This window comes from Callospermophilus lateralis, chromosome 8, assembly GCF_048772815.1.
Source record: "Callospermophilus lateralis isolate mCalLat2 chromosome 8, mCalLat2.hap1, whole genome shotgun sequence".
In the NCBI taxonomy this organism is placed as follows: Eukaryota; Metazoa; Chordata; class Mammalia; order Rodentia; family Sciuridae; genus Callospermophilus; species Callospermophilus lateralis.
The window spans coordinates 47,855,974-47,873,213 of NC_135312.1; the positions used below are offsets into that span (position 1 = coordinate 47,855,974).

The 17,240-nt window shown below is 31.8% G+C and overlaps 1 pseudogene; it reads left to right on the forward strand.

The window, feature by feature from the left end:
* Positions 1-946, forward strand: part of LOC143405644 (torsin-1A-interacting protein 2 pseudogene) — a 53,692-nt pseudogene extending 52,746 nt beyond the window's left edge.
* Positions 947-17,240: the final 16,294 nt, after the last annotated feature.

The following is a 17,240-nucleotide window of genomic DNA, read 5'->3' on the forward strand; positions in this document are numbered from 1 at the left end:
TTCTGAATCTATACTTGGCACCCACTGTGGATTGGATATGGTTTGATTGTGTCCTCCAAAGGCTCATGTACTGGAAAAGCTTGGCCTCAGTGTGGCAGGTTCAAGCTGGTGGGAACTTTCAGAGGTGGGATGTAGTGGAAAATAATAAGGTTATGGCATAGCTGGTCTCATGGATTAAGTTTCCTAAAGAATAAATTGTTAAGGGGGAGATATGAACTGCAGTAGAGGGGGTAGAGAGAGAAGAGGGGAGGGGAGGGGAGGGGAGGGGAGGGGAGGGGGGATAGTAAAGAATAGGAAAGGCAGCAGAATACAACAGACACTAGTATGGCAATATATAAATCAATGGAAGTGTAACTGATGTGATTCTGCAATCTGTATACGGGGTAAAAATGGGAGTTCATAACCCACTTGAATCAAAGTGTGAAATATGATATATCAAGAACTATGTAATGTTTTGAACAACCAACAATAAAAAAATTAATTAAAAAAAAAAAAAACATCAGGCTACAGGGACACAGCCAGCTACTTTTCAATAATTCACATTGCTCTGATTTGGGGCAGCAGTGGTGCCCTAGTTTAGAAATAGGCCTTTGGTTATACCAAACTGAACTTGTTGAAAATGATTGCTACCAAATATTCTTAGACCATATTAATAGAGCTGATTATTGCCCAGAATGTTATCCTCTTAATCCTGCTAATAGAAGCCCTGTTCTTCCTGGTTCTTCCCACTTAAGTGGGCTCCCCAACATCTCACCAGGTGGACCTTTAAAAAAAATGTACCAGCCATTTCTTCTGGGTCCTCTGCTGATTAGAAAAAGGACACATGACTCCAGAGTAGCTGGTTAACCCTGCATTATAGTTGATCTTGTCTAGAACAGAATAAACATTAAGCAAAAAACTTGACCAAAAAATAACTTCTATAATGGAAAAATCATGCAGACTGTAGAGGGTTTTGTGCTAGTAGCCCAAGGAACATGGAAATACAATTCATTTCTTTTTTTTGTGTGTGTGTGTGTGTTATGTTAGGGAACAAACCTGGAGTCTCACCCATGCTAAGCAAGTACTACACCACTGAGCTACATCCCCAGCCTCCTTTCTAAATCTGACCCAGATTGTCACTACTTTGGGGAACTGCTTAGATTATTGGGTCTGCTTCTGTGAACTAAGCATATTTTGTTTAGCATGACTTTTGTATTCTAACCCTCTGGTTCATCTAGGACCAGAGTAATCCATATAAACGATGTTCTGAAACTAGCTTGTCCCTCCTAAAAAGTTATACAGAGTAATTATTGACATACAATAAGGTATTTCTGGAGTGGAGGCCCCATATTATGTGCTCCATAATTCTATTTCTAGCAATAACTGTGGGAAAGCATCTCCTTATAGCTGGATTCTAGATTCTTCCAATAAATTTTAATAAGAAACTCTATTGTTCTCAATTGCCCCATGTCTATATTTACCATTGATATATTCCAGATATATATGAGTGTGTGCATAAATGTGTGTATACATATATATGTAAATACATATATATGTATATACAATAAGTATTATATATATACATATATATATGTATTTATATATATATATACATATATAATAAGTATTATAAGTATTATATATATATATATATACATACACACACACACATAGTATGGGGTCTCCCCTACATATTCATATGTAACTACTTATTCCTCTTTCTCTGTTTGTCTCATCCTCAGTGTGGCTTCATAATGTTAATAAGTGCTTACTGTCAAAGAAATTACGTTCTACCAGGCAACACTTATATAGTTTACACAAAAATATGTAAAAATGCTGCTTGTTTACATTTTTTGTTTATATATGACTATGGAATGCATTTCAATTCTTATTACACATACAGAGCACAATTTTTCATATCTCTGGTTTGTATTCAAAGTATACTAAAACCAATTTGTGTCTTCATACATGTACTTTGGATAATAGCATTCGTCGTATTCTACCAACATTTCTGACCCTATGCTCCCTCTCTTCCTCTCCCAACACTCTGCTCTATCTAGAGTTTGTCTATTCTTCCCATGCTCCCTATTTCTACCCCACTATGTATCAGTATCCTTATATCAGAGAAAACATTCCACATTTGTTTTTTCGGGGATTGGCTAACTTCATTTAGCATTATCTTCTCTAACTCCATCCATTTACCTGCAAATGCCATGATTTTATCCTCTTTTATTGCTGAGTAATATTCCAATGTGTATATATGTCAATTTTTTTTTCCATATGTTGGAGATTAGGACCTACTTTTTATTCTGTTAGATGCAGGGTCTCTGGTTTTATTCCTAGGTCCTTGATCCATTTTTGAGTTGAGTTTTGTGAATAAAGAGAGATTGGGTTTCATTTCATTTTGTTAACATATGGATTTCCAATTTTCCCAGAGCCATTTGTTGAAGAGGCTATCTTTTCTCCAATGAATGTTTTTGGAGACTTTGTCTAATATAAGATAACTGTACTTTGGGGAGTTAGTCTCTGTGTTCTCTATTCAGTACCTTTGGTCTACCAGTCTGTTTTGGTACCAATACTAGATGGTTTTTGTTACTATTACTCTGTAGTATAGTTTAAGGTGTGATATAGTGATGCCACCTGCTTCATTATTCCTGCTAAGGATTGCTTTAGCTATTCTGGGTCTCTTATTTTTCCAGATTAATTTTATGACTGATTTTTCTATTTCTATGAGGAATATCATTGGGATTTTAATTGTAATTGCATTAATACTGTATAGTGATTTTAGTAGTATGGTCATTTTGATAATATTAATTCTGCCTATCCAGGAGAAAAGTCGATTTTTTTCATCTTCTAAGGTCTTCTTTGATTTCTTTCTTTAGGGTTCTGTAATTTTCATTATCTAGATCTTTCATCTCTTCATTAAGTTGATTCCCAGGTTGTTGGGGTTTTTGTTGTTGTTGTTGTTGTTGTTGTTTTGGCTATTGTAAGTGGGGAAGTTTTCCTTGTTTCCTTTTCTTAGGATTTGTCACTGATATACAAAAATGCATTTGATTTGTGGATGTTGATTTCATATCCTGCTACTTTGTGAGTGCATTTACTACTTCTAGATGTTTTCAGGTGGAACTTTTAGGCTCTTCTAGATATAGAATCATATCATCAGCAAGTAGTGCAAATTTGAGTCCTCCTTTTCCTATAGGTATCCCTTTAATTTCTTTCATCTGTCTAACTGCTCTGGCCAGTGTTTCAAAAACTATGTTAAATCTAAGTGGATAAAGAGGGCATTCCTGTCTTTTTTCAGTTTTTAGAGATAATGCCTTCAATTTTTCTCCATTTAGAATGATGTTGACCTGGGGCTTACCATAGATAGCCTTTATGATATTGAGATATGTTCCTGTTGTCCTTAATTTTTCTAGTGTTTTGAACATAAATGTGTGCTGCATTTTGTCAAATGCTTTTTCTACATCGATTGAGATCATTATATGATTCTTTAAGTCTATTGATGTGATAAATTACATTTATTGATTTCCATATATTGAACCAAACTTGCGTCCCTGGGATGAATTCCGCTTTGTCCTGGTGCACAATCTTCTTTGATATGTTTTTGTATTTGATTTGCCAGAATTTTATTGAGAATTTTTGCACCTATTTTTCTTAGAGATATTGGTCTGAAGTTTTCTTTTTTTGATGTGTTTGCCTGATTTTGGAATTAGGGTTATATTGGCCTCATAGAATGAGTTTGAACATGCTCCCTCTTTTTCTATTTCCTAAAATAAATTGAAGAGTATTGGTATTAGTTCTTCTTTAAAGATCTTGTAGAACTCAGCTGTATATCCATCCAGTCCTGGGATTTTCTTGGTTTGTAGACTTCTGATGGCATCTTTTATTTCATTGATTGAAATTGATCTGCTTAAATTATGTGTATCATCCTGATTCAATTTGTGCAAATCATATGATTCTAGAAATTTGTTGATGCCTTCAATATTTTCTATTTTATTGGAGTACAAATTTTCAAAATAATTTATAATTATCTTCTGTATTTCCATAGTGTCTGTCATGATATTTCCCTTTTCATCACGTATGTTAGTAATTTGAGTTTTCTCTCTCTTTCTCTTTGTTAGCATGACTAAGAGACTGTGAATTTTATTCATTTTTTTCAAAGAACCAACTTGTTGTTGTGTCAATTTTTTTCAATTATTTCTTTTGTTTCAATTTCATTGATTTCAGCTCCAATTTTAATTATTTCCTGTCTTTTACTGCTTTTGTTGTTGATTTGTTCTTCTTTTTCTAGGGCTTTGAGATGTAATGTTAAGTCATTTATTTATTGACTTTTTCTTCTTTTAAGGAGTGAACTCCATGCAATGAACTTTCCTTTTAGAACTGCTTTCATAGTGTCCTGGAGATTTCAATATCTTGTAACTGTGTTCTCATTCACCTCTAAATGTCTTCTGCAACCTCTTGTTCATTCAGTAGCATATTATTTAATCTCCAGATGTTAGAGTAGCTTTTATTTTTTATTTTTGTCATTGATTTCTAATTTCATTCCATTATGATCTGATAGAATGCAGGGTAGTATCTCTACTTTTTTGTATTTGCTAAGAGTTGCTTTGTGGCACAATATATGGTCTATTTTAGAGAAGGATCCATGGTGAGAAAAAAGTGTACTCTCTCATTGAAGGATGAAATATTCTATATATTTCAGTTAAGTCTAAGTTATTGATTGTATTATTGAGTTCTGTAGTTTCTTTGTTCAACTGTTGTTCAAAAGATCTATCCAGTGGTGAAAGAGGTTTGTTAAAGTCACCCAAATTTATTGTATTGTGGCCTATTTGACTCTTGAACTTGAGAAGAGTATTTTTGATGAACGTAGACACTCCATTGTTTGGAGCATATATATTTATAATTGTTAAGCCTTGTTGGTGTATAGTTCCCTTGAGAAGTTTTTAGTGTTCTTCTTTATCCTTTTTGTTTTAACTTGGCTCTACATAACCAAACACTACTCTGTCTTTGTAGTTACTGAACTTAAAATGTCCTTTCTTAGAAATGGAAATGTTCCTATATTTTGAGATTAAAGTCAAAAGGAATTTCCAAGCTTGATTTTATATGAATTATAAACAGTCTAGTGGAAGCATCTTTCTTAGAACTAAGAAAGTCTTGCTGTTCACACTCTGGCCTTCTCTTATTCATGAAAATTATAGAATCAGAATTGGCATTAGGCACCTTGGGAAGAGCTGTCAAAACATTGCAGAGGACACTGAACAATTTTCAGATTAAGATACTAGATAATCCAGTGCTTATGTAGCAGCTCAACAGTGTTATCGAGGATCCAGACTCTTTCTGAATTTCTTAGGATCCTTATGTTTGATTTCTGTCCTCATGGTTATTCTTTCAATAGGTATAATATGGTTTGTTGTTGCCCCAGACATTGTAATCTCAACCAGACACTGGAAGTAAGGAGCAAAAATCTTTCTCTTTTCAAGAGTGTCTTTTTGGGAGTAAAATCTTTCCCCCCCAAATTTCTAACAGATTCCCTCTTATATCTCACTAGAAGGTTCACAAGGGAGTCCAGGGAAACCTGGCCATCATCTCCACTGATAAATTCAAGATTCTTTTAGGAAGGAAGAAGTGGGAGATGAATGGCGGTTGATGCACAACAGATCATACTTGCCACATACTGTGAAACCTGAAGTTCTTTATTAATCTTTAAAAAGAATATATCCAAAAGACCCACCTGTGTGTTCTGCCTTATGTCTATTATGATGGTTCTCTCCAGTTATATTGTTGAATAAACTTTGTGGACTGCTAAAAATATATAAATAAATAAATTAATTAAGAAAATCTGCCACTATTAAAAAAATTAAGAAAATTGCCACTACTAGCAAAAATATGGAACAGATAAAACCTGGCCACATTTAAGTACAAATGGTATGAATGTACATTGGGAGATATCATATTGTATATTACATTATTCTAATTTAAAGAAATTATTTTCCTGCTTCCACTTTTTTATATAAAATATTCTTGTTCATTAAGAAACATTTGTTTTACACACACACACACACACACACACACACTCCCATATCACTCTAAGCTGAATCAATATTTGATGTAAACTTTATTCCTATATTTCTATCCTATGCTTTACATGTCTATATAATATCTATGCATGCATACTTATCTGTGGCTTTCATTTTTCCTGTTTTTGTCTTTTTGAACTATACAATTTTATGGAAAAAACTATATGTCGTGTGTGTGTGTGTGTGTGTGTGTGTGTGTGTGACCATGTGCCGTGGTAGCTATTTGAATGAAGGCATTGCCATGGTAGCTATTTGAGTTACCTAATGAAATATTTTACACATGCCCAATAAATACTTTAGATGACAAAATATACAAATATTAAGAAATTTCTCAAATACAATCTTTTGAAAAATCTGTATAAGTAGGAAATCATTAAATGTGGCCTGTCAGGATATACAATAAAAATAGTGAAAAAAGGCAACATACTGAGTCAGGGTTACACATTCGACTTCCCTAAAAATTTACAGTGAAAATAGTGGGATGTTTACACATTTAAGAAAACCATTTTATGAAATCTGATTTAATATTTTATTTACAAAGGAAGGAGAGACATCAACAGCCATTTATCCCCTACTTCTTCCCTCCATTCAGTATCTATTTGGTAGATATTGAACATAAAATAATGTAGAACTAACCATAATTATCATATCAGAGCCCCTTTACTTCCCCTTGTACATCTGGTCTGTTTATCAAGTTATGATGTTTTGCTTTTATTATTGTTAAATCTTTTCTTTCACAAAATATATTGCAAATTTTTGTTTACTTAACTATTTTCTAAATCAAACTCAATGTAAATATTGTATTTATATATAGAAATGTGTATTTCAAATTAATATATATAACTGATATAAACCAGATGACTGACATATTTTATCTTTCTAAAAGTAAATGAATATTCATCTGTTATAGCACAATTTATCTTTGTCAATTTTACTGGATCCCAATTATCATTCTTCAGAGTCTTCTTAATTATATGCTTTACACATTTGTTTGTAAAAATGAAAAATAAAAACAAATACCTTGGAGTGGAAACTGTGGTTAAACAGTGAATAGCTATACAATCTATAGGTTAACAGATCTAAGACTTACTTGTTTTAAGCAACCCATTATATTCATTATTTCATTATTCAATATCTTTATTTATATATTCATTATTCAGCATATGCTAGTGGAGAAAAAGTAATATTAACTTGAAATCATTTAGACAAACTGAAAAAGGCATTGCCAATTCTCTACCTAGTTAATGTTATTTTTCTAATACTAACAACCACATAGATATCAGGAAACAGAAGACAAAGAACTTTGATTGAATGTGCTTATTGATAAAATGTTCATAATATACTAATGTATAAACTTCTGTAGAATCTTGATTTTAAAATAATTTTTTATTTCCAGTTATATGCTAAACCCTCTTTTTGAATATATAGCTATTAAAAAACTTGGGAAATATAATGTAGCAACTAACTAATTTTGGAAAAAGTCATAACAGCAAATTTTAAGTATATAAACACACTCATGAAAAATACTACTGGAGAACAAAGCTATGTGCCACCATATCTGCTAATTTATGAAGATGATGTGATAATGAGTGAAGATTTAGTTTTAAATTTCTCATCTATTTCTAATCCCACTTTTTGTGTGGTAATAACTTTTCATCATTCAAAACCTTTCGATCGCTTTGTTTTATTTTTATTATTTACAAATTCAAGCTAAAACATAAAAAGGTGAGCAATAAGATATTTGTCTTTTCTAAACCTATTCCTTCTTATTGTGCCATGATGTCTGAGATAATACTAGTAGATACTACAGCGTCAAATGCCCTCAGTCAACTCCTGGGCTAGAACTTCTTTCTGTGAAGCAAGTTGCTTAGCCTTGGTTGGTAGGAGCTTTTGATTGATAGCTGCTTTTGACTCCCACTACATAGTTCACACTGCACATGTTTTGTCACAGGGAAACACTAAATATTTCCAGAGGAAGAAGTCACTTTAGAAAGATTTTTTTTTTTATTTCTGGGTGCAAGTGTATCCCTAGTGTCAACATTACAAATTTATCCCTTTACCTGAAATAGGAAGAAGGGCTATTCTGAAGAAAGCAAATGGGTTTAGGCACTGTCTTTCGATGAGAGTAGGAGCCACTCTCTGAAACTTTTCTGAGACTCAACCCAATCAAACATGGACTGTTCGGGTGACACCTTTTTTTTTTTTTTTTTTCTATTTAATCTAAAACTAACCAATACCATCATATTCGAAATTATGTGTAATCTTTCCAATAATATATTTTCTACAAGATCAGATCAAGGCCTCCCTAAGTTCAAAACCTCTTAAATGTAAATTTTTTTATTCCTCTCAAAATAAAAGCAAAGCCCTTCCCTGTTCTATAAGACCCTCCAAGACATCACATGTGGTAACAACTCTGACTATATCACTATAATTCTCACTTGAACACTCTGTCCCAGCCACATTTTCTGATTTCTTCCTATTTCTTTAAAACACTAGGGCCCACTCCAAGTCATGGATTTTTCTCAGCTGCCATCTCTTATGTAGAGTGAGTTCTCTCCTAGGTATTCTTAGGCCCGTCTTTCCCAGTTTGTCCCACTCATGGAAGTCTTATTTTTTCAACAAAGCATATTCCAATCATTTTATTTACAAATGTAATGTGCCACTTGGCAAGGCACATGCCTGTACCTGTGCTTTGTAACCTCTGTATCTTTTTTCATTCTCCCCATAGCAATCATAACCTTTCTAACTACCATAAAATGTACTTTTTGATTGTATAATTTGTCCTTCTTTGTCAATCTAATACTAAAATTTAATTTCCAGAAGATCAGAAAAAATGTTTACCTTATCCACTAATATATCAAATCATCAAGAATAGTTTGTGAAACACAGGAGGCAATGAGTAAAAATTTGTTGTTGAGCAAATCAAATCCTTGTCTTATTTTGTATTTTTCAAAACGTGATCATCTCAGTTTACTATTTTTACTACAAATTAAACATTACCTGTTTCTTTCATGCCATAGTCAAGGGCAGTGTCTATGTTTTTCCTCTAAGAATACATAGATAAATTCAGTTTAATACAGGGCTTATTGTGATTAAAGCACATTCACCTTCCAATTTTTCCTCTTTGGATAATCTAATTTCTGTGGGGAAACTTCTCTTTTTTCTCTCTCAGTCTCATAAGTGGTGGGGTCAGGATTCATTCCCAGTTAATCAGGAGTGTGTGCATATGCTCAGGGCCTGAGTTAATCGAAGTCACGGTGAATAGTTTAGGAAAAAGCAAGTGACCCAATTCATACCAAAGTAACTGAGGCTGAAAAAGAACTAATGAAAAAGATGAAATCTAATATACTCGAGTTTCATCAACTCTGGAATTTAAATTCAAACTTCATTGTCTGATTTTATGGTCATTTATCCTCAAATATCTGCTATCTTTTGTATGAATTTTTAAATTTACAATAAAAAGGAATCATCCATTTCTGTCTGTCTCTTTCTCTCACTTAGAGCCCATGCTTTTGCCAATACTGTCAACACTGCACCATTGCTGCCTTATTATGACACAAAGCATGAACATACCATAACATCTAGAATCTGTATCAATTAAATTCTGTTCTTTACTGAAAATATGCAACTATTTGTTTATTCCACTTCTGGACTGGTGTTTCTGAAAATACTTTATTTCTCTTCTGAAATGGGTCTTAGTTTTTACTTCTTGGTCTTTCATTTTCCTTATCAACTACCTTTCTCTTTTAAAAATAGATATTTCTAGTAAGTTCTCTATTTAAATTGATACTCTAGTTATACCAACAGACTTCTTAGTCTTCTGCTTCATGAAGAAAATATAAACTTCTTAATTTCTGAAATACAGTAAATAACCTTAAAAAGTTTGCATCCAAATTTTTCTTTCCAAGTTCTATCCTAATGGCACCTTTGTCCTTACACAAGGCTAAAATCCCAACTTCAGGATGAACATACCATGAGTCCCATTCCTAACTTCTTCATTACAAAACTCTTCATTACAAATCTCAATAATCAGTAGTTTTCTATACTTTCTAAATATTTTATCAAAAGTGAATGTTCACCAAAGTTATTGAATTTCTACTTCTAAGGAAAGTGAGACTAAACAAAGCTGTGGCTGTGAAACATGTTATCTGATTTTATGAGTAATATACTATTTGATAATTAAACTTAAAATGGAACATTTCTATGCTTCTTTTATATGAAAGAAACTTAGTTTATCAGATAATTTAATTAACAGTTTAATAAAATAGGAATTAAGAAAGGGTTCCCTGCACAAATGATTCTTTCTCTGATAACAGGCTAATAGGCATTTTTGAAATGACGTTTAGCAAAGTGCGTTTATAAGCAAAAAGAAAGTTTGAAGCCTATGACACAATGTACAAAGAAATTTAATTTACTTAAAAAATAAAAAAATAAAACAAATTCAGGATGACTAGAATTTTCAAAAAGGGAGAGATTTTTATGTTGAAGTTGGGGATGTAGATACAAAAAAATTAAATGCCAGGTTATATATATCTTCATATTTCAGTTATTTAATTGGAATCAGACTAGTTATTTCAGTTACAAAAAGAATTAACATAGTAAATTAGGAGCTTACAAAATTCTGGATCAATGCAGAAGCATTAGTTACAGATACTGCCACCTGTCTATACAGCTCCCCTTCATGAATGACAATTTTTGAAGACCAGAAGATCATAGTTTCCTCAGTCAGAAGTGCCACTGCTTCAACTATAATAGACATCTAGTCTAGAAATGCTACCTCTGGCTCCACAAATACCATCTCTCAAACATGTTTGACAATATTATAGCATTATGTTGTGTTAGGGTATTTTACCTCAAGGTTTTCTCCCACATTAATAGAAACACCTCTTAGAGGCAGGATGTAATTCATATCTTAAGAAGCTCATGTATGCAGAAAACGTACTGTTCGGATCCATTCATTTCAATTCAGAAGGTGTATGGAGGTATATAAGACTAGTTTCTGAGTGACAGTAATAAACTCTATACTATGTAAAATATGTTGGTTTTTAATTCTAAAGTCATATAATCTATCTGATAGATTTAATATATGATCAGATTTACATTTCTTAAAGAGAGACGGAATGAATGCTGGAAATAATCCTTTGGAAGCTACCACAGTGTTAATCAAGCTGAGAAATGATAGAAAGCTATACTTATAATAGAAAAGAAAGTACAGAAATTTTAAGCATTGAGTCAATAAAATTTTTAAGACTTGTGAACTTCTTAGTCTTTTTTTCTGAAGTATGCTCTTAAGATTTGAATGCACGTACTTTTCAGATGTTACTCAAGGAAGGACTGGCTGATACGGTAGGAAGTGTGATGAGAATATAAAAAGGTTCAAGTTCAGGTGTGATATTGGAATGTTTTCCACTGTGGATCCCTGAATCTCATTTCTACTGAGGGTTTTTGGGAGATTGCATAGAAAATTTCTCATTAAAATGCAGAGGGATTAATCTATAAAACCTCACCAATCAAACTTTTTTATACCTTTATTTTATTTATTTTTATGCTGTGCTAAGGATTAAACCCAGTGCCTCACACATGCTAGGTGAGCATTCTACTGCTGAGGCACAACACCAGCCTCTAAAAAAGGTACTTTTAAGTTATTCAGTTCCAAGTCTGGGGCTGAGGCTTAAAACAATTATTCCATTCCTAAACTTCTAATGTGCCATGTATGTCAGCTGAGTCATCTAGGGAAAGTCCTTAAGTGAACAGGTTCCAGAAATGTCAATAAGTACATCAGGTCATAAACTAAAATGATAAGAACTGTGGGGATATAGACAGGTAAGTAGTAATAGCATCTGCGATAGTAATGGATTGGACAAAGCTGTTATGTCAGAATGAGGTAGCAAAATAGCTTCAAAATTTGAACAACTGGATAGATGTAGTTTTGTTGTTGTTGTTGTTTCTGTGTTTTATTTACAAGAACAGCAATAGAAGAACATTTGTCAAGAGAAAATGAGAGCACAATATTGCAAATAGTGGGTTTGAGGTGTTAATTGATGTATCTATAAAGAGATGTCAAGTACCTCAGAAAATAATTTTTGGCTCGGAAAATAGGTAAGATAGTGTCATAAACCTTTTGTAGATATTTAACTATAAATGCCCTGGGCTCATTATGGTTCATGACATCATCTTGCTCAGATTCCCTTAACTAGATTGCTATGTACCTCTTTATCAATTAATTTTTAAGTGTTGGCAGCTAAGAGCTCACAGTCCTGCTCGCTACCTGAACTGGCATCAACTAGAATCACGATAAACCATGGGATTTATACAGCACCACAAAAATAGGCTGCACAATTTCTATTCCAATATAATCCTATTTGTCTAGTCCAGACCATATTTCACTTAAAGCAGATGGCATCCAAACAGTCATTTCTTAATCACTTATCTTCTTCCTCCTTCCACAAATAATTATGTCAGACTTCATGATAAACCCCCCTTTTCTCTTTGCATATTTAGATATAAGACATACATACCTAGATGGTGAGTTTTATTGTTATATAAATATAATCATACCAAACTATCTTCTGTCTGGCATATTTTTCTCAATACTTTATTGAAATTCTTCCTTTCCATGACTACATAGTGCTCCATTTTAACAATTGCCAGAATATCAGAATTTATCCAATATATAGAAAGATGATTGTTTTTATTTTTTTTTTTGTTCTCATTATTATGATTAAGATTACTTGATACACTTTTTTTTTTCATGTGTGGGACCATATTTTTCATGGAAGAATAGTGAAAGCAGAATTGTTTGGTTATGAGGTATTCACTTAGTAAACTGTTGCAGATAATAATAAATATTTGCTAAATATAAACTATACAGTTTAAAATATGTAATTTATACTTCTACTAAGATTGTGTGATGATACTAATTTTTCTATAGAGTATCCAAGACATCATATAATTCTTAAGTGTACTTTTTGCTTCTTATTATCTATTTTTTTGGGTCCTTTTCAAATACTTTTCAAATATTAATCACATATTTACAGGTATGGATTGTCTATTCTATGTTTTGTCCATTTTGTATCGAACTTTTTTCTTTATTCATTTACTTGTGGTTTCTCTATTCTAGATACAATTCCTTTCCCAATTATCATGGTTAAATACAACAGTTTCCATTTTGTGCCTTGCATGCTCACTTTCATAATGGTGTCTTGTAGTAAACAGAAGTTTCTAATTTTGTGTTCTAAAATATATACTGTTAAATGTGATTTTTGTGTTTTATTTAGTATTTTTATTCCACTTAAAAAATCATAAAGAAATTCTATAATATATTGTGTGCATTTTTTGTTGCTCTAACAATGACCTAAGACTGAGTGATTTATGAAGGAAATAGAATAACAAAGTTCATGATTTTGGGTACTTAAAGGTCCAAGCTTGAGCAATTATATCTAGCAAGGACTTCATGCTGTGTCATATCATGGCAGATGGCGTCAACAGGCAGGAGTGCCTGCGAGACATGAAAGTAGCACGTGTATAAGAGACCAAACATATAGGTTGACCTAGCTTTATTAAAATACACTTTTGTGGTAACTAATCCAAAACCTTGAGATCTAACACACATCTGTATGACAAGCATTGTACTCTCATTGTACCTTCATTGTAACCCACTAGAACCCATCTCTTAAGGATTTCAACACTTCTCAATATAATTACATTGGGCTCCAACTTTTGAACTTTGAATCATAAACTGCATCTAAACTGTGAGAAATGGTTATTATGAAACTTAAGAGTTTTGTCTTTTGAAATCAGATCACAATTCAGATGAAATAAGATTATGAATTATGATATGACATAAAGGTCAAATGATTGTATTTAATATGCGTATCAAGATATTTCATCATAATTTGTTTGAAATACTATATTTTCCACATTATTCTCTATTGTAATTCATATTAATTTACAATAGCTACATGTTTATATAAATATAAATATATCTATATAAAATTATGTGTGTAAATATATACTCACAAAAATGTGTGTGTATATATATATATATATATATATATATATATATATATATATATTCATATACCAACACAAAAATACATACTTGTACATGTATGTAAGAATTAACATTTTACCTGCAAGGCAACTGTGAAGAAAGTATTCTATCCATTATTACAGCAAATTTAAATTATAAACTCAATTGGACTTTAAAAATTATGTGTTAAAAATTGCTCTCCTTTCCTAAAATGTATGAAATTTAAGCTTTCTAATTGAAGCACATTCCTACTTGAGCAAGGACTTTGGTGAATCATTTTGTTGATACTATAGCCTGCAGTGACTATTCTTGGGGGTTTTATAAGATAGGCACTTTTCTTCCATTTTCCTATTTGTTGCTGGATTTATTTGTTCACTCTGAGAGGCCCTAAAAAATTACTAATCTTATCTTTATAATTCTTGAAGGTTCACAATAATTTATTTGCTTCATATATACAATCAGAATTATAATTTTTTTCTAAATACTTCCCAACTTAACTTTAATGATTCATAAATACTAAAAAGGTAGAATCTAAATTATTATTCTCTTGTTCTACTCTTGATTTTCATTCATGTAAAAATTATATTAGGTAAATATTGATAGTAGATAAATAATGATAATTCACCACTTCTTTTCAAATAGAACAGCACAGAATCATTGAATTTTCTGGTTTTGACTTACATTATCTAATTGCTCAGAGTATATTGATTCTTAAAATGCAAAGTTACAATTTTATAAACTTTGACTAGTCTTTATGTATAAGTTTAAAAAAATCTGAATATCAAGAAATAAATAAAATTTAGCACAATAATGCTCTATAAAACAAGGTATGTAATAACTACTTCCTAAAATACAGGTATCTCCTGTTAATTTCCTGAACACACAGCGTGCACACACATACATTCAAAAATTCACACCCCACTCAAAATGTGTGTGTGTGTGTGTGTGTGTGTGTGTGTGTGTGTGTTCAAGAGAATGTAAAATTAAAAATCCGAAACTTCAAGGCAACATAATAACTGTGGGGAAATTTACTGCAGATAAAAAGGTAATGTTCTTAAACTTAAAAGCTTTAGTTGACTCCTGATCTACTTTAAGGAATGCATTAAGTTATAAATACATTTAGACAAGTCTTTAAAATATCACCTTTCTAATAAGATTAACTGGGTGTGGAGATGAAGCTCAAGGATGCAACACTTGCCTACTCAGTGCCCTGATTGTATTTCCCAGGATTGTCAAAAACAAACAAACTAACAAAAAAACCTTTGACCCTTGATAGTACAATAATTTTAACTGATAAATTAAGCCTATTTAATTTCCTGTAGAATAATATTATAAAACGCACACATAAGAAATGCAAATCACTTGGCCTGTTTAAATTTTGTTATATCTTTGTTTATTCAGTGTTATTTTATTGAATTAGACTTTTAATTTTGACTTGATTTGAAATTCTATTATGTACTATATTAGTTCATTTGTCTTTGTGTATGTTTTCATTGGTGCATTCTGCTTTATAATGCAAAGACATAGAGCAGAGATTTAATTTACTGAACGAGATGCACAGTGTGTGTTTAAGCATTGAATTTGAGAATACCAGCGGTTGTTTAAACGAGTTTTTAAATTATTTCTTAAAAGAAAAATGGAATGCTCACTTAATTTGCCAGGAAGCAATAGAGAATAGAGATTTTACCATTCCTATCTACTTTTTATACTTTGTTTATTTAGTAAATATTGTACCTAAACAATATTAATTATCTATAAATGTATTCATACTTGCTATAATTTAAGGTAAATTTCGTAACTGAGTACAATTCCTATGAGAAAAAATACCATGGAAATAAGATCTGAAATAAGATTTAATTTCCTATATAATAATGTTATAAAACACACACAAAAGAACACTCCATGTTCAAGACCACATATGCCTCTCCAGAATTATGTCAAAAAATAGAAATAACATAAATTTGGTTTAATAAATATATAGTAGTATAACTATTTTCAAAATATCACCATATAAATTCATGAATAATGTCTGTGTGTGTGCCTACATGCAGACACACAAAAAGACGCAAAAACATATATATGCATATTTCTCCACTTCTTTAAATAAATACAATCTTCATGGAATTGGGCTTTGTATTAAGGAAGGAAAGAGTAGAATTTAAAAATTTCCATAAGAGATATAAACATTCAGAGCTATTGTTAATAATAACTGGGTTGTAATTTGAGAGATCATGTCTGGTCAGAATTGTAGAAAAAACATAAGGTGATAGAAAGGAATATTAGCATGTCTTTTGAAAAACTGGGAATTTGAACCAGTAGAGATGTGACAAAGGTAATATTTATTTAGCGAAAGAAAGAATGAGTTTATTTATGGTAGCATGTACATGAAAAAAAGATCTTATGATGCAAAACTGAAGTTACTGAATGTCCAATTAAATCATTTATAAGTTGATATTAGGCATAATGTTATTAATCCCAGTTATGTAATCAGCAGTTCTGGTGTAAGTTTCCTTACTTAACTGAAGTGTACAACATAATGAATAATATATAACTGTAATAATAAAAAAAATTATGAAGGAAGTATGATTTTTACACTCTAAAACACAGGCACATAAAGATTATATAACAAATTGGTTTACAAATATGAGTCCCCATTTTACCTGTCTTAGTGAAAACATAATTGATTGTAAGCAAAAGCCTGCAGGAAGATGTTTGCCCATGTGATTATTTCTAATTTAGCAAGTTAGAGCTTTACCTAAGTTTGGGACTCTTGACTCCTGTATCAATGTACTGAAGATGATGCCTGCGCCAGGTTTTGGCGGACTTCTGTTTTTCTGGCTCCATCTGTACCTGTGCCTATAAAGTTAGTAGTAGTATTTCCATTAACTGTCTTCTATCCATTCCTTTACGATTGCTTTAATACTCATAATGTGCTCTAAATGTTTCAGGTGATAACAGGGCCCTGAAGAGATAGTTCTTGCAGTACTGTGTAAATAGAGGTCTGAAGACCTTTGTTCTCTGTTCTTATCTCTTATTTATATCTTCCTTGTCACTGAAATGCCTGATGAGAATTTAAGCCTAGAAATGGGCGTCAGGAGCCACACTATAACATTAGAAAATCAAAATAAAAATATTAACAATGATATTACAAA